Genomic DNA, 17,501 nt, shown 5'->3' on the forward strand with positions numbered 1-17,501 from the left:
ATTAAAACTTGTCTACAACTCATTATTAAGCTGGTGGTAGCCTCATTTTGGGAAGCAGTTATAGGTACTTAGAATTTGTAATGTTTTTTTTGCAGAGAAACTTATAAGGTGCAGTCAGCGTGATCCAACTCTAACAAAATAAACTAGAAACAATCTCAAAGTAACCTGCCGGTTGAGAGGCACAAGTATAGTGTAAGCAGCAAAAATAATCGTCACGCCCTTCTCCTTAAAAAAGGCAATACATAATATATTAAGCGGTGTTGTGGAATTTTATAGAAACTGCATGTACATGTCACTATATACCGGCTCCTATTGTGCACCCTTGATCCTCTGCTGTATAGGTGAATGGCCTCTGTATCTTTTTGTGAGGACTTGTAAGCGCGTGTTGGCCAATGCTTGCAGCTTAAATGTGAGCCCTGGCTGCCCATCAGTACGGAACGAACAAAGAGCCGTTCTGAAATGTGATGTTCCTCTTTGGCTGGGGCTTTGGAACACTTTCATGAATTGAAAAACATGAATGCAGCATTGGCAGGGCCACAGGTTTTTCAATTCATGAAAGTGTGCCACTGCCAACATTAGATATACAGTTTATAAACATGCATGGAACGTTGCAAACTGATCAGGGAATCCTGGCCTCTTAATGTTTCATTGAAACGTGTTTAGAAACTATATCTGACATTGGCACAGCCGCACATTCCCTCCAATAAATCCTCCCCATGCCACCCTGAACCTTGGAGAGGAGGGGGGGCACTTGACTGACTTACCTTATGGTAGCTGATGCATGCTCAGCCTGTTCTCACTCTGTCTCCCTCGATAACACACACGCTGTCATGAGCACAGAGTCACTGCAGCACGCGCCGCTGCCTGGCTACTCCATCGTTCTGAAAAACGAAGGCTGCGCAGCAGTGCACTGAGCAGGCAGGGAACGTGCAGTTTGTTTTGTTCCACGCCCTGGGCACGTTCATTATGCACAGGCGCGGGGCAGCAGCAGAAGTTGCAGACAGTCAGTCTACTGTAAGCTTGCAAAAGTAAAAGTAGAATCTACTTTAACTTTTGCAAGCTTACATGCAGTGGCATAACACTACCTTTGGGGGGCCCCTGCAAGCCATGCTGAGGGGGCCCACTCCAGTTCGGCAACAAATCATGGGTCGTGCCACACTCTGGGCTGGCCTAGATTACTGCGCTTGTGCAATACGCCCAAGCATGCTGCTTCAAGGGGACGCTGCACACTGTGCTTGGAGCAGCATACACACGTGTGTGTTTTAATGCATTAAACAGCACACTTTCTGAGAAAAATTGGCTAAAAACCCAGAGCGTTTGCAATTGTTTTGTAGGGTAACACCAGTCCAAAAATCCAATACATGCATGTTACCAACAGTGCACAGGAACATTAATGATTTCATTACTGGAATGCTTTGCTTTTAAAAATGACATGCCACAATGAAAACATGTCCAACTGGCTGTACAATGCAGACCAGTCTAGACACGTAATAACATATTACAGTAAAGCATGTCAGGGAACATTTAGACATACAGGTTGCACCAAAATGACAGTCAAAGCAATAACACTTATCATGGTTATTTTATCACAGATGCCCAGAAAAATATACAATGCCACAGTAAGAAACAGCTAGACTGGCAGCAACCAAAAGCCAGTCTAGCCAGGTAATTACACTTAGCAGAACTGCTTAATCAGCGATACCCAGTTAAAGAAAGTCAAGCCAAACTAAGAAATGACTAGACTGGCTTCACCAAAATGCCTCTCTAGCCACTAATACCACATATCATGCCTGCTTAGCCTGGAGATGGATTGCCATTACGATTTATCCCACAATCCCTGTCCCCCACACATCCCCGCTCCCTCCAACCACCTGCTCCAACCCCCATAATCAGCACATCAGCCCAGAATTCCCTCTGCGTCCCTCTTCCTTGTCCCAGTGCTGATGTATGAGGCACCTACCCTCATAGAGAAGTATAAGGACGAGGAAGAGTGGGGCTAGGAGTAATGAAACTACAGGTAACTAAGCCAGGCATTATCTCCATGCCCGGCTACCTCATCCCAGTACTTGTGTATGAGGCAAAGTGCCTCATACACAAGTACTGGGATGAGGAAGAATGGGGATACGAGTAATCAATAAGTAATCATGGCATTAAACACAAGCAGTGGCACAACACCATTGATCTGACTGGGCTTTATTCCTCTTCCCCCACCCCCTGAAACTTTGGGCTATGTTGACTCAAACTGGCTGACCTACAAATCCGTTGCCGGACAGAACAGGACACAGATGTTAAACGGCACCAGTGTTTGTTCCTAAAGGCCCAGCAAATACTAACGTAAAGCAATTCACTGTTCGTTTTAGGCAGTTGAAATCATGATATGGGTTTAGTACTTGCATGCCAGGGGAGTGATTGGAAGGGTAGAGAGGGGACATGCGACCGCTCATTCTCACAGCAGTCCATAAGTGGGTGCTTTCAGACTTAAAGGAGAGAGGTAACTGCTTGTAACATTGAAGCTGCACTAGAATAGTCTCATTAGAATGTGTAAAGAAATTAGATGCCCCCACCCAAATAAATGTGCCACTCCCCCACCGCTTGTGATTTTGAGTGCCTCTCCCAACATTTGAAGGGTTAGCGCTGTCCCGAAGTCTAGGTTTTGTTAAGCCCCTGAACACAAGTACACACACCATTCACCATACAGACGCACGCACACCCAGCCACCCATACATTTAAGTGTGTACCCTTTCACCATAGAGGAACACCCAGGCAGCCACCCGTACATTTAAGTGTGTACCTTTTCACCATACAGACACTCCCAGGCAGCCACCCATATATTTAAGTGTGTACCTTTTCATCGTACACTCACACAGGCATATCCAGGCCGCATCATGCACTCACTCATTAATGGACATTACATTATATATATACATATACACACACTTAACAAACATTTAAAGAAAATACATTTTCTTACCTTTAACCCGTTGGTCCAGGGAACGAGACCTTCAGCTTCCTGCAGTAGCCAGGAATGTTTGTTCCCGTCATCTGCAGAGGATTGGAAGGCCCCCGTGTCGTGGAGGGGAGTCCCATTACTTCAAAAAGAAATTGTTTCTTTTTGAAATCACTCTGACTTCATGAAGAAATCATTTCCATTAAAGAACTAACCCGGAACTAAATAACCCGGAACAGAAATAATTTTGTTATGAAGGCCGAGTTACTGCAAACATAAACTATGGACCTCATTATAAGTGTGGCAGTCCGGAAACAAGGGTGCTGTTAAGCTTTCTGGCACCCTTGTTTCCGGACCACCACACTCAGAGTATGCCTGTTGGGACTGCTGCACCCGACAGGTCTGAACCTGGTGGGCGCAGCGGTCCCGGTCAGCAGATTCATCACACAGCACAGGCACCATTAGTGGCAGTGCCGGTGCTTCCGTGAACCCATGGGGACTAACATTTTCCAGCACCTACCTTCCCAGTCCGCTAGGACTTGTAATGTCCCGGTAGCACCGGGAAGCTAGGTGTCGGAATTTATATTACGAGGTCAGCGGCAACCCACCGGTCACACTGGCAGTTTACCGCCGACCTCATAATGAGGCCCTTTTTCTTTTTGAAATCATAGAGCTCCCCGCCCCATGTCTTGGAGGCCACTAGCCTTTAGGCTTCCATGAGGTGGGGGAGCCCTCGGACTTCATAAAGAAATAGAATCTTTTTCTAGTCACCCTGCCTTCATAAAGAAATTATTTCTGTAAAAATAAATCTTTATGAAGGCAGAGCGACTTTAAAAAGAAATGTTATTTTTTTGTTTTACATTTTTTTAAAATATTTCTTTTGTCTGAGGGGCCCCTACCAGGACATGGATTGGGCACACACCCCACAGGGAGTGCGGGGGGCCCCAGTTACACCAGTAGTTACATGACAACTGCAGCCTGCTGTGCAGGCTGCAGACGTATTTTACAGCAGTGACACAAATAATCTGCTATTATATCCCCCCCACTTAAAATTATGGGGAGGATTTGTCCCCCCATTCCCTCCATGTCCTACGCCCATGTGATTGCCGCTGTGGTACTGTCCTTGGCTCCTGCAAGAAAGGCGCACAAGTAGAAGCAGCACAGCCGGTGAGCAGGGACGTCATTATACCAAAATGCCAGGTCTAGCGAAAGTGACATCACATGACCCTTGACCTCTGTTGACATCACAGGAAGGGATGTCATTTGACCCCACCCCAAAGTGATATAGCGGGAAGCGATGGAACACAACCTTTCACCCCTTGACAAAACAGGAAGTGGCATCACATAACATTGTTCCTAAGTACACTATGAAAAATATGGTTACGATGTCACTATAATGTGATATACATTTCATAAAAGAATGAATCGCCATATGTATCGTTTAGATCAGTGTGTATAGGCCTATATTACCAAATTACTGTGAATGCAAGCAGACGTCCATGCCAAATGATAATGATGTGTTATTATATAGCACTTAAGCTTAAGCACTTTATATAGACATATACATGCAATATCACCCAACCTGTGTTGGCACTCATTTATCGACATCAGAAGGATGAAAGGCTTAGTTGAGGTGTTTAAGAACAGACTAAATCAGTAAATCACCCCCTGAAGTGTAACAAGGGAGAACACAGGGGTCGCAGCTGCGACCCCTGACGACCCCTAAATCGGAGAGACCAATACTAAATCAGCTTGTGTTTGAATCAAGGTTGCAAGAGTCAACATTGTATGAAGAAATCCACGAAGGACAGTGTTTGAAGGGCATGTGGTGAGAGGAGCAAACAAGTCGAAAATAAAGGAGTGAATGTACTTGGGAAAAGCCAAATCAGATACTGTGTACAGAATGGTCCGGCACCACGTGGGTGCTCATTCAAAGGTTTCTGTTAGGTATCCAACTGAATGGTAATTGCATTGAAAGAAAGGAACTTTGTATCAAAGTGGTCCTGCGAAGGGTTAAGCTTAACCCTGTGCACATTCGAAGGTCTTAGATAAATATAAAGTGAACTGCAATTGGTCTGATTCCGGCTGAGGGAGACAAATTGAGTGTGAAGAAGGGATCTAATCCTGGCTGATGGAGATCCGGGGTGAACCGTGAGTCACCCGAGAAGGAATAAAGGGAACTGAGCCGAGCTGAGGGGGATCGGGGGTGAACCGTGAGTCACCCAAAAAGGAAAGAAGGGATCTGAGCCTGGCTGAGGGGGATCCAGGGTGAACCATGAGTCACCTGATAAGGAATAAAGGGATATGAGCCCGGCTCAGGGGGCATCCGGGGTGAACAGTAAGTCACCCGAGAAGGAATATTTTTGGAATCTTAAAATAAAGGGATCTGAGCCTGGCTGAGGGGGATCCAGGGAGAAACACCACAAATCATATAATTATAAGAAAATAACTTTCTATTTTGTTTTGTACATCAGGCCCTCTGAATCAAGAGGCTTTGATGGGTTGAGCACAGAAGGCTCTGATGCTGGAATTGGAACTGTAACCTTGTGTCAAGGAAACCAGAGTGTGTGCTTGGTTCTAGTGAACCGGGTTGCCCCGTGCTGAAAACGTGGGGAAGGGAGCCCAACGGCCCGAACCTCCTGACTTATCATTTTGTGAACACTTCTTTTCTTTTTACACTATTTGTAAAGGAGCAGTAAGGATTGGAAGTAGGTTTTTAGCATAGGCCCTTTTCTTTTGACAAGACTCCACTAGGACTGCATTATTATTATTTGATGGTCGTAGCATGCTCCCATCTGTAGATTTGCGTTTAGATAGGCCTTTTTCACCCCCTTGTGAAAGATCAATAAACACCCTTGAACTGTGGTCACTTGTGCCTGTCTTACTTCAATACCATGCCTTCCTTACATATGGTGTCAGCTGTGGGATGTGATTCAACTGATAAAAATTGAAGATCCATGCTGATAATTGTCGTACCGCCAGAAGGGGAAAATAGAATAGTTGAACTCTTTGCCCCTGACCGTGTACCCACTCTAAAAGAGGTTTTACTTTCTCAACTAAGTATCCCAACTGGTCAACAAGATTTGTTCTTCAAAACACAAGTACTCTTGGATGGTTTAGGGGTGTTTGATTGGCTGAGAATTGATTTCGGCAAACTGTTAAAAAAAAAACAGCCCGTGTGCATTCAATTCTCCGATGATCAAACAAGTTCACACCAACCCACCTCCTAAACCCCACCCACCGTTCCCCTTCCCTACTTACCTCTATGCTCGCCGCCTGGTTCACTTCAGCCCTACAGTGTCAGATCAGTCCCTCTAATGCAGGTCGGATCCGACGCCGCAGGGTCCCTTTTTCTTCTTTTTTTTGTTTTTTTTCGGTTCCACGCCTCCAATATTGAGGAAGCGGGGACACCCCCGCAACCTCCGCTCCACATGTTCGGTATATATTAGCCTAATTGTTTGTTTTTATTCAATCAAATGTTACTGGCCAAATTCGGTCAAATAAAAACGAACAAATATGCTAATACCTTCTTGGATGCCCTCCCACTCTCTCATTATAATATACAACAGTGGAATAATACTGAAAGTTTGACCAGCCTTTATCTTTATTAAGCCTAGTGCCCTAAAGCCCCCCCCCCCCTCCTGAGCCTTCTTTTTTGGTACGCAACTACTATCCATTGCAGGACCATCAGGGTTAGAGACCAACATAGGAAAACCATTCCCTTCGACAGAGTCAGACTCGGAAGAATTAGACAACTTCGAAACCTTATCTGAAGGAGTCGAGGTCTGTTTTCTTCCAATTCAGAAAAAAACACTGAAGGAACCCTTACCACCCGGGAAGAAATGGCCAACCGAACAGAGATTATAGCCCTGTTATCGGCCCATCCGATGCAAGCCAAAGCTAGAATCCAAGAGAAACTAACAAAATTGGTTGAGTTGCAAGCTAGGCCCCTATTGCCCCAGGGGATACTTCAACTGTACCTAGAAGGCAAAGATCTAGGGAACTTCTTTTTGAATTTCAAAAGATTAGTTGACCAACTAGGATGGGAAGAAAACCTAATAAAATGCTATTTGGGTCCTCTATTGAAAGGTGAACTACAGACCGCCTACCGACTACTAAATCTTGGCCAGGGAGCCACCTTTGTATCCATCAAAGAAGGGCACATAAAAAGATTGGGGCAAACTTGCAATTTCTATCGGCAAAAATTGAGGGCCATTAGATTACACCCGGGAAAAAAAAAACTTGAAATGGGTGAATGTATAAAAAACACTGTAGCCCTTTGGATCATTAACACATGCTTAGAAGAGTTAATAGAAATGATCACACTAGAACAGATCACCAATTCCTTTCCCCCCTTTTTGCAAAAGGCCATCTTACAATTTAGTCGACCGACTCTAACCATGGCCATTGAAACCGCACAAAACCACTCGGATGTGGCCAAACACTTCCACTCCGTACATCGAGGTAAGGAACGGAAAGATTACAAACAGGCCCACCAACCCCAACCTAAAGGGGTTTACAAACAAGGAGGGTCCTACATAATCAAATAATGTTTACCAAAAGAGAGACTAGAAGCCAAGAGTTCTGAACTTAAGACCAAAGACGAAAGTAAGAAGGAGGAACCTAAAGGAAGCAGACCACCCCCTCTTATTTGCTTTTCATGTAGAGAAACTAGACATTTTGGCCAGGCACTCTGTGACATTTTTTACAGACGAACCTATGGAGATAGGCTGTTTAAAGGGAGACAAGTGGGAAGAATCTGAAGAAGATTGTGAGAACTTCAGCATATGTTTGAGTCAGTCTTCCACTGATTCTACATAGGAAAATGCTTGGGTGAATGGGAAGTGAGTAAAGGCATTAATTGACTCAGGCAACAAGCAAACCGCTATAAGAGCAGACTTGGTCACAACAACAGACCTCAGGAACGCTACCCTAGTTAGAGTCCTGTGTACACGGGGACAATGAAGTATACCCCAAAATACCTGTACACGTTAACATCAGGGGAGAATCCTGTTTAACAACGTCAGCCATCATTCCTGTACTCCCCGAAGAAGTTATTCTGGGTCCAGATGTCCCTACCTTTCCACTTTCTTGCAGGAAACTCCACCTCCCTCTAGAGAGCTTTCACCCTAGGACTGCTGGCACTCAAATATTTACTCCCAAAACTCTCCAATATGGGACTGGAAAAAACTAGAACCTACAAAATTAGAATCAATCCCTAGAGATCTGTTCATAGGATATTTTTGAGAGACTGACAAAACCACCACACCTCTACTCGATCAATGGATTATGCGAGAGTCCCTGGATATATTTCGTCCCTGTTCTTTCCCGGGTCTTAACAATGAAGAACCTAGTCAAAGATCAAACATATCCAACTCGCATAGGGGAAGGGTATGTGAGAAACCTGAGGGTGTATCACCCGCTAGTCCCTGAGGATCTGTCATCCAGGTGGCCAGGACTTGGACATTGCCATTGGATCCAGTTCCTGGAGGTGGAACCAGTGTGGGAGGATCACCTGGATGAGGGATCTTCGGGGAGTGGAAGTGGGACACTGAAGGGTGAGATGTGGTATCACCCTTCCTGTAAACCATTTCACCATCCTACCAGGTAGGATACCTGGAAGCTCAACCCTCACCCCCTTTACCAACACAAACACTTTCTCATGGACAGTTCATTGTGAGCGACACCGGACTAACACCAGAGCCGTATACTTGACATGTCCCAACACCCTGGTCAAGCATGGTTAGGCAATAACTAATTATTACACACACCTGACTCCCATCACACTTTCCTACATGGATAAAAGGCGGAGCACAAAAGCACACTCTGAGCGGGGAAAAGCACACGAGGAAGCTGCAGTTCCAAGGTGGCGATTCAAAACCAGGAGAAAGGCGGCGAGACTGGAGAGGGTTGCAAAGAGGGAAGTACCCTTGATCTCTAGAAATCGTTACTTTTCCAAGCATTGGAAAGTGAGAAGCCTAAGACCGGAAACTGAAGCTGAGCAAGCCTTCGCTGTGCATCTAAAGTATCTGGGCTGCTCCCGTGTCAATAACTCAGGTCGGGAGGAGTAATTGCCACTGTGGTACTGCCCTTCGCTCCTGCAAGAAAGCCATGCAAGTAGAAGCGGCACAGTCGGTGAGTTGGAGAAACCGATACAAAATCAGCTTGTGTATGAACCAAGGTTGCAAGAGGCAACATTATGTGAAAAAATTCACAAATTTCAGTGTTTGTAGCGCATATGATCAAAGGCGCAAAAAAGTGGAAACTAAAGGAGTGAATGTACTGATACTGTGTATAGAGTGGTCCGGCACCACGTAGGTGCTCATTCGAAGGTTTCTATTAGGTATCTAACTGAATGGCAATTGCACTGAAAGAAAGGAACTTTGTATCGAAGTGGTCCTGTGACGAGTCAAGCTAAACCCTGTGCACATTCTAAAGTCTTTGGAAAATATAAAGTGAACTGCAATTGGTCCGAGCCCAGCTGAGGGAGACTAATTGAATGTGAAGAAGGGATCTAAGCCCGGCTGAGGGGGATCCAGGATGAACTGTGAGTCACCTGAGAAGGAATATTTCTGCAATCTTAAAATAAAGGGATCTGAGCCCGGCTGAGGGGGATCCGGGGTGAACAGTGAGTCACCTGAAAAGGAATATCTCTGCAATCTTAAAATAAAGGGATCAGAGCCTGGCTGAGGGGGATCCATGGAGAAACACCCCAAATCATACAATTATAAGAAGAAAAAATCTTTATATTTTGTTTTGTACATCAGGCCCTCCGAATCAAGAGACTTTGATGGCAAAGAGACTTGAGCACAGAAGGCCCTGATGCTGCAATTGGAACTGTATCCTTGTGTCAAGGAAGCCAGAATGTGTGTTTGGCTCGAGTGAACCGCCTTGCCCCGTGCTGAAAACATGGAGAAGAGAGGCCGATGGCCTGTACATCCTGACTCATCATTTTGTGAACACTACTTTCTTATTCATGAACATTACCCAAAACTATTTGAAAAGTAGCAGTTAGGATTGGCAATCTTTTTTTTAGCATAGGCCCTTTTCTTTTGACAAGACTCCACTAGGACTTTCATTATTATTAATGATGGTCGTAGCTTGCTCTCATCTGTAGATGTAGGTTTTTCACCCCCTTTGTGAAAGTTCAATAAACAGCCTTGAACTGTGGTCACTTGTGTCTGTCTTACTTCGATACCATGCCTTCTTTGCACTCTCCACCCGTGTTCCCTCATCTGAAGAAGATTTGGGCATTTAAAAGTCCAGCGCAGCTGATTAGACATGTAACAACAAGACTGCACAGTGTTCTCAAAGTCACATTTCCTCTACATGAACTCCCTACTCCTCTTCCTCGTCACAGTACTTAAGTATTTCTGGGACTTTTAGTTCAAGGAAGTTCCACTGGATTTTGCATTACATGATTGAACAGTTGCAACAATATTATAATGACCATAAACATCAGATGTTTCACAATATGCCATCAAAGAATTTAAGGTTGAATACCACATGCTTCTTGTTGGGGCCATCACCTCTCCCCGGTATTCATCTCCTCCTCCATGATCCTCCCTCCTGACACCACACCCAGGGTCAGGATCAGGTAGCGGATGCCTTTCCCTGGCCATGGAGGAGGAGACTGCCACCAGCGAATTAGTGGTGATTCCGCAGGATTCATCACAGATTGCAATGGGTGGCCAAGTGAAAGGACCATTCCAGAAGGATTAAGACCCTACTGGAAAGTCAGTGAAGACATTTACGAATGGACTGATGATGAGAGGGGATCAAGTGATATGACCCCTAGGGATGAGGAAAGTGATATTGTGCAGGATGCACTCTGGTCATTAAGGTGGGAATATGATGAGGCGCTGAGTGTGAGAAGCTTACTGGTGGCCGTGTATGGACTAAGACATTAGAGTGATGATAGAGAGGTGCCATGAAAGCATAAAAAGTGACAAGAAGCTCAAAGTACAGCAAGCGTCAATGATTCCCACCGAGCACCGCACAGGAGTGCGGTACAAATTAGGCCTTGACTTCGATATCAGTTAAATACCATTATCAGACACTATTTCTTTGGGTAGGCCTTCCCTCTGGAATACAGTGTTCCACAACTCTATGAATAGTGTCTGATAATGGAATTTAACTGATATCGAAGAACATGGAAAAGTTGTTCCAAAACCATAACTTCAGTCAAATCAAAGCCAGTCTATATCACACCCAGGCTAACGGACTAGGCAAAAGGACAAATTGGTTTATAAAGTGGGCCCTAAAGCTAGCGTCAGTCTGAGGTATGGAGCCATACAATACTATCAAGGAGGCGATTGCTGCCCGCCATCTTACCCCAATACCATCACAAAGGTGTCTCCTTTTCAACTGTTGAGTGATAGGAGAGCTGATTCCACATTAGTACTTCCGTGGCTATCTAATGTGAGACATGACAATACTGTCGACATAGAAGACCTGGTATGGAGGATACAAAAGAGCAAAAACCAGATGAAAAGACAAAGGCCCTCATTCTGAGATTGGAGGTAAGTTCCGTCCATTACCGGCATGGCGCAAATAGCGTGTCCGAGGTGGCAACAGACTGCTAAAAGCGCACTATCACGAGTTCGCGGACACGAGCTTAGCACAATGCCGGTAATGAACGTAGTGTCATGCCGCAAGAACGGCCAAAAAACCCCCTACCGCCATGAACCGCACCGTAGCGAACACTACTGCCTTAGAGTAACGCGGCATTAGCGGTGACTGTAAATAGCGGTCACCGTTATTTACAGTAACCGTTAAAATGTGGAACCGGAAACAGCGTCATCGCACAGGAACTGGAAGGAGCACGGTGGCCATCTTTAAAAACACAATCCATTGCCATCCTCACCAGACAGGACCCCTGGCACACTTTCGACATACCGGAAAGATACCATCATCAATGAGGAATGCCCAAAGCGCCAAAAAAGGGAGCTGCCCGCCTCAGAAAGGAGCGGTTCAGCCCTGGCGAACTCCAAATGCTGGTGGATACCCTCCACGAGCATGCTGACACTGTTTTCAGCAATGACATGCAGAGGGTGGCGTTCATAAAAAAAAAAGACATCTGGGCTTTAGTGGCGCAGAAGGTGAGCGCCGTGGGCAACACCCCCGCACCACAAAGGATTGCAGAAAAAGGTGGGACGACCTGCGGCTGAGGGTGCAGAGCATCTTCTCTACTAATATAAGCCAGGCTTTGGAGACAGGAGGAGGCCCAGGTTCGCCCATGAAACTAATGCAGTGGGAGGAGACGTGTGGCCATGATAGGCCCCGAAGCCATCGAAGGGGTTGGAGAAATAAAGTGCGGGGCAACGTCATCCGCTGATGGATGTGAGTGTCCAAAGTCAATACTGCCAACGCCAATGTTATGAAAGTCACTGCTAAGGTCTGGCCAAGGAGTCACGGCATGGTCGGCCACACCCCCACCCTTTTTAAATCATGCCAAAGCAAGTGAGCCCTAGGCTAGTGCCAGGTGCAAGGCCGTAACCTATATGACACATACCACACAAAGTGGCCCATTCCGTGCGGCACACAGGGCAGTTGATGTAAACAGTGTGCATGTGAGCCAGCACAGTACCCGGCCAACATGAGTGACACAGACATATGCATGCATTTACCACCCAAGTACTGAATTATGTGCCGTTCCCCACCCAAATGCTGATAACCCACAAATATCTGAATTTGCTATTGTAGCCATGTCCAAATGCTGGCTCTCAAATCATCACTCATGCCGTCCCTCTCTTCCACCCCCACAGGCAGTGAGCATGACAGCGAGGAGCAGGAGAGCAACCAGCCCAGCACCTCCAGGGCCCAAGGCAGGGGCTGCTGTCTCCCTGCGAGGAAGAGAACACCTGGAAGCACACCACCGGCTCCAGCAAGGCCCGTGGAGGGTGTACCACCCCCACCCCACCCTGCACTGGCCGCAGACACATGCCCTATGCCGCGGTCGGAGGAGTCGAGTGTGGCTGGGGAGGTGGCAGCCACGGCCCCCTTCAATGTTGATGACAACCCCATTTCCATTTGTGGAGCGACTGAGGAGGACAAATTTGAAGTCGTCCACACCCCTGATGCCCGAACCAACACCCCAGGTCTCCTATAGTGACTCAGGTGAGACTGACACACCTGAGCTATCTGGGCAAGAAGCAACACAGGGACATGCCAGTCCTGTGGCCAGTTCCCTTGCGGAAGCGCCGTAAACACATGTGAGCCCGATCCCCAGCAGGGCCACAACATCAGCCATTGATGCACAGCGGGCTGAGCAGCTCACAGGCCTGATCACTGACTTCATGCAGGACAATCGGCAGGCTAGGGAGGAGTGGCAGGATGAACTGTGGGCACCGGGCTAGGTCATTACGGACAGCACCAACCGGCTCTGTGAGGTCCTTGGCTGGACAGCAGATGCTCTGGAGGCTGCACATCCTGCACAACAACCCCAGCATGAGGACACCCCCTCAACTAGCAGCTCAACCCAGACCAGCCTGCTCCGTCGGTCCCTCCGTACGATGCGCCGCCAGGAAATGCCTCCCCCTGGCTCTGCGAGCGCACAGTGACAATACTGCTATCCACATTTGGGCTATGTGGACCCTATGGGACTAGTGTGGGGTTGTTGTGGTGAGAGGGGGAGGGGGGTGAGGTGTGTTTGGGAGTTTTGGTGGGGGGGTGAGGGTGTTGTTGGGAGTTTTGGTGGGAGGGGGGTGAGGGTGTGGTTGGGAGTTTTGGTGGGAGGGGGAGGGTGGTGTAGGGTTTGTTTTTCACGTTTAAATTTTCACTTTGAATACACCAGTTGTTCATCTAAAAAAAACAGAGTGGACATTCATCATTGCGCATGTGTCATTTTATATTGCACAGTGCATAGTGTAAATGTATCCCCACACCCAGTGCCCGATGTCCTGACATCCTCACACCCTCTGCTGACTTGTGTATCAGAAATATTGTCCAATCAATGATTGCCGCAAGGCACGTCCCTCCTGTGCATCGGCACTGTGATGCTGTCCTGCCACTTCTTCCTCCTCCTCCCCTTCATCATCAGGTGGTAGCAGTTCCATGTCAGGGGGCAGGGGCACGTTCCGACGGATGCACATATTGTGCAGCATTACACATGCCATGGTGATCTTGGACACCTTCTGATGGCTGTAGATGAGTGCCCCACCCGACCGGCTGAGGCAATGAAATCGTGCCTTCAACAGGCCAAAGGTCTGCTTAATCACCACACGTGTACGGGTATGGGAACGATTGTAGTCCTCCTCGTGCCTGTTCTGTGGGCTTCGGACAGGGGACATGAGCCACGGCTTTAAGGGATAGCCACCATCACCTGCATGACAGGGGAATGAAGGTAAGTGTTCGTACATTCATGGCGGACAACTGTACTAGTCTTACACGGCAGCAGGTGATTTGTGCCCATACACACATGTCCCTGGATGCATTGACCCCATTTCTGGCCCCGCTATGTGGCCTGTGCAATGGAATGATGGAGGGGGTAGCATTTTCAAGATGGGTTATGGTGTGCACTCACATCTTGTTGCACGTGCATCGTGTATGCATGCAGAAGTGTTGAACTAAAATCATTGATGTGTTGTGTTCTGTGAGATTTGGTAGCAGGGAGTGTTGGCTGTAGTCAGTACCATATTCGTCATTCTGCACTGATCAGTGCCATGGTGACTTGCAGCACTCCTATGGGTGTGCAGAACCAGTGACACGCTGTGCTATCCCTGTTAGGCTCACTTCAATGCACTCCCAGGGATGACTGTCCTGTGTGGTGATATGCTGGAGGCAGCAACATAGTGCATATGCAGTGCATAGTGTAGGATGCGCTTGCGGTGTGTGAGTGCCGCCGATGAGTGGTGCATGTGTTGTGGGATGTGGCCTGGTTACCCGTTACTCATGTAGTGTTAGGTGTCGGCCTTATTTCATCACTGTGCACCCCCCCCTTCCCACCCAGGTAGAGTATGCATCTCCCCCCCTTCCCACCCAGGTGGAGTATGCATCTCCCCCCCTTCGCACCTAGATGGAGTATGCATCTTCCCCCCCCTTCCTACCCAGGTGGAGTATGCAGCCACCCACCTCACAACCCCGATGCACTGCCATGGCCCAGTCAGGCAACTCACCAAGCAGCCAGGCATGTCGTCCAGCATGTCGCTCCATATAGCGTGGTAGCGTGGAGTTCCGCAGGACCAAGGAGTCATGAGTTGATCCTGGATATCGGGCACAGCAATGTGTGATGATCTTGCTGGCATTACATACCATCTGCACGTTGATGGAGTGGTATTGCTTGCGGTTGCGATATGCCACCTCCATGGCATGCGGGACCACCAACTCCACATGGGTGCATGCAATCGAGGCACCTATACAATTTGGCATGCCTGCCAGTGCATGGAAGGCAACTTTTGTATCGAATATCTCCTGGGGAGTCCGTGGTAGGGATATGTAGTCCCTTGTGTGCTTGAGGAGGGCAACCAGCACTTGGGTCAGTATCTGGGAAAATAAGGGTTGTGATATGCCATGCATGTGCCCCACTGTGTGTTGGTAGGTGCCTGTGGTAAGGAAGTGGAGCACAGACACTACCTTCAGTAGAGGGGGGATGGCGGTGCGTATTTCTATGAGGCTCACTATGTCGTCATGTATCAGGTCCACTATGGTGGTGATGGTGTCACGGTCAAGCCGGTACAGGGTGTGGATCTGCTCTGGTGTTAGGTTGAAGGGGGTGGCTCTGATGCGAGGGATTGGGGGCTGCCGGCGTGGTAACTGTTATATCGTGCCTGAGTGTGTTTGTAATTTAGTCTGCCTAGTCTGGTCATGTGCTCAGTGATGTCATGCAAGCATCAATTGGAATGTTGATGTATGAGTGTGAGAATGATGTGGTGAGTGTTCTGTAACTGGTCAGTTGGTCCCTTCCTCCCTGGGTGATGGGTGCCGGTGATCTATTGTCTTATATTTGATGTCTTATCCTGAAACATGTAACCTAAGAACTGGAAGTAAACTTACTTATAAGCAACCTTGTAAGTAAGCATGGACATTGCTTTACTACAATGGCGACGAGGATGGGATCCTGGTGAAAGGAAAGCTGGAGAGGAAGGTGACCCAGAGACCTGCTGCGGGGGGTGCAGGAATCACCAGGACCAAGGAAAGAAGAAGATATCACCGCCCCCAAGTAAGCATACCCATCCCCAAGGGTGGACAAGGGAGGGGTAGGAGTCCCACAGCTGAGAGCCCCGCAACAGACTGTCTCAGCTCAGCAGCCCGTAGCTAATTGGGAGTGCTGCGCTCAGGAGGAGTGGAAGGGGCTCACAAGTTGTAAAAGGATCTGGAAGAGGTCCCTCTGAGAATGGTTCCCAGAAAATTGTGATGGATATGTAGCCTACAAACCATGGAGTGTTTGGTCCGGGCAAACTAGTGACTGTAAGGAGTTATAGTGATAGGAGTGCCCCTGGACTGCTGGGAGTATGCCGGGTCCTAAGGCATAAGAAGTGGAAAGGATCCATTTGAGAAGGGGCCACTGGAGTGCTAGGTGGTAGCGGTACCAGCTGCCTGTTTCCTGAGGGACTGCTGCGTCTGAGGCCAAAAGTGACTTCTAAACCCAGCAGGTGCCGCAAAAATTTTCTAATAAGGTGGAATTGTCCGTTTGAAATAAAATGTTTAAAATTGCACCCCGACGTGTTGTAAGAACATTTCGAAGTTCGAACTGTGCGATGATGTGGTTCGCGGAATGACAGTTGGCTTATGGATTACTGTATCAGCTCTGCTGTCCCTGTCCCCGGAGAACTGTTTTAGAGTGATGATGTCGTCATCCAACAAAGGGGATGCGGCGAAGCTGTGGAATTTTGTGGTTAAATGTTCTGAATAGATGTTTCCCGTTCTCAATGAAAACAGTGATGAGCGGAACACGGGTGAGAGTAAAGGACCCTGTGGTTTTGGCGCACTGCAACGTCACGTCGTACTATCCGGAAGCGGGGACGGTGCTACAAAGATGCTCCGCCTGGTGGAGGCGAGGTAGCGGGCAACGGTGCCGATTAGCAGGAACGCTCTGCCTGGTGGAGGCGTGAGGTAGCGGGTGACGGTGGCGATTGGCAGGAACTTCAGTAAGGGTCTGCTTTTCCTTTTTTTCTTCCTCCTGTTGTATCGGGAAGAAATGACGCTCCGCCCGATAGGGGCGCATGGTAGCGACCTACGGGTGCGAGGTGTAAGCCAAGGCTGCATTGGAAATCATTTTTCCCCAAGGCTAGGGGGTGCATCGCGTAGGAACTGTGAAGCCGCTGGTACTGTAAAGAGATGCAGTGTATAGTAATGGATCGCAATCTACGCCGTAACCGAGGTGCTATTGGTGAGCAGGGAGAAGCGTGATGCATATGACAATGAGCCTCAGCAGCACACAGAAGTAGATACGGTTCTGAATTCTGATGTTACATTTTAAAAATGCTTCATTTTAGTGGCATTAGTGCTATGTGGAAAATTAATGGTGCACACTCATAAGTAAGCATAGTGTCTGTAAGCTGTAAGATTGCCAATGACGAAGTGTATTCGAGACATTATAAGTTTTGGGCTATAT

This window comes from Ambystoma mexicanum, chromosome 1p, assembly GCF_040938575.1.
Source record: "Ambystoma mexicanum isolate Mex_15411 chromosome 1p, UKY_AmexF1_1, whole genome shotgun sequence".
In the NCBI taxonomy this organism is placed as follows: Eukaryota; Metazoa; Chordata; class Amphibia; order Caudata; family Ambystomatidae; genus Ambystoma; species Ambystoma mexicanum.